The sequence below is a fragment of the Octopus bimaculoides genome, chromosome 2 (assembly GCF_001194135.2).
Source record: "Octopus bimaculoides isolate UCB-OBI-ISO-001 chromosome 2, ASM119413v2, whole genome shotgun sequence".
In the NCBI taxonomy this organism is placed as follows: domain Eukaryota; kingdom Metazoa; phylum Mollusca; class Cephalopoda; order Octopoda; family Octopodidae; genus Octopus; species Octopus bimaculoides.
The window spans coordinates 62335616-62337685 of NC_068982.1; the positions used below are offsets into that span (position 1 = coordinate 62335616).

Sequence of the window (2070 nt, forward strand, 5' to 3'; positions counted from 1 at the left end):
GTATGTGCGTGTGTATGTATGTATGTATGTATGTATGTATGTATGTATGTATGTATGTATGTGTGTGTGTGTGTGTGTATATATGTATGTATGTGGAAAATTAAACAGGAATGGTGAAATGACAGAGCAAAAGGGGTGCAAGAAGCAGCTGATAGAAATGATGCCAAGGGTTTGTACTCTGATGTTAAGGAGGTATATCTTCTTCAATACTCTTATGTTAAGGAAGTAAATCTTTTTCAATAGCGGCAGTGAGAACAGTAAATGGACCTTTGCTTTTGACTGACACCGCTTCTATTCCTTAAGCGCTGGGTAGAACATTTTTGTGCACCTTTGCATAGACTATCATCCGTTGACATGAGAATGATAAAAAGAATCGTCATTTATTTAGCTGTGAATAAGCTGTATAACAATAAGTCTCCAGGGTCTGATGGAATCTGTGCATAGGTCCTGAAATATGGGGATAACAAAATGTTTGAACTCTTAAATATATTCATTTGGAGAACCGAAGAAGTGCCTCAAAACTGGATTGATGTCATTTTAGTCTCCTTGTATAAATCGGGCCCAAAGTATCTGTGTAGAAATTCTTGTGGGATTTCGCTTTTGACATTTCAAATTGTTAGAACGATTCCACTAAAAATGCCTTCGCCGCAATTTAAATATTAAATGGGGCGTTTTTACTCTAGACACAGATGCCTTTGTGTCTGCAGGCATCACATCAATTAAATCAATGATTCTGAAAAATCAAATGAGATTGTCTGGCTATATTGTTCGAATGGTGGATGAACGTACACCCCAAACAGCTGTTTTATGGCGAGCTTGTAGCGGGGAAACGCAATCGGTGTAAAACTAAAAAGAGGTTTAACGACGGCATAAGGACTACAATCACGTCACTTGGAATGAAATCAAAGGCCATAGAAACCCTTGCTTCGGATCGAGCTGGATGGCGAACGAAAGTGTGGAGTGGAGTGAAAGCGTTTGAGGAGGCCAGGATAACACATGCATGACTCAAGAGAGATTTAAAAAAGAGCGTTGCGATCGAGAAGGTGAATACCAGTGACCTTTTTGTGTGCACAGCTTGTGACAGACCATGCCTTTCTTCTGCTGGGCTCAAATCTCATTTGAGGACCCATGAAAAACGAACTTCCACCAACTATTCTACTTGTATATATGTACACACTTTTTAATGCCGTGTATGCCATAAGGTTTGCAATTGTAACGGAGGTCTCAAAAGACATTTTAATATCCACAATATCAGAACCTAACTGTAGCTCTTAGTGGTCCACATGCATCACAACCATATGTGCGCGACATGGTGCTGATATCATATCACACACACACACACACACACACACACACACACACACACACACACACATACTGCGACCAACTTGAAGAATTTTCAGTCGAATGAATCGACTCTAGTATCTTTTTTAAAGCCTGGTACTTATTCCATCGGTCTGTTTTACCGAACCGCGAAGTTACGGGGGCGTAAACGCATCAACACCGGTTGTCAAGCAGTGATATGGGACGAACACAAATACAAAGACACCCTCACATACATACATAAACACAACGGGCTTCTTTCAGTTTCCGTCTATCAAATCCACTCAGAATTCTTTGGTCGGCCTGAATCTATTGTAGAAGTGGGACTGAACCCAGAACCATGTGGTTGGGAAGCAAGCTTCTTAGCACAATGCCACACCTGCGCCTATGTATATATACATATTTGTGTATGTATATAATACACAAATAATAAATGAGTATATGCATATATACGTACAGGTATGTTCATACCTACGTCTACCTGTATATGTAGGTTTGTAAAGAGTTTGTAATTTCGTCTACCTGTATATGTAGGTTTGCATATCTGGGTACAGAACATTGCAAACAAAACGTAGACAAGAAAATAATAATAACCAGAGCACAGAAAACACACAAGCCACATAAAGAACATTTTCCTTCATCAGCTACCCCCGTTTTAACACCGGCGCTTCGAAGAGTTATACACACACACACGTACACATTATATATATATATATATATTTTTTTCTCCGTGTTTTTCTCCTTGTC

At 39.5% G+C, this 2070-nt stretch overlaps 1 long non-coding RNA gene across 1 annotated transcript in view; it reads left to right on the top strand.

Annotated features, from left to right (window-relative positions):
• The window catches only part of LOC128251062 (uncharacterized), a 32230-nt gene that overhangs the window by 10022 nt on the left and 20138 nt on the right, over positions 1-2070 (top strand). The gene's annotated exons all lie outside the window — the stretch shown is intronic.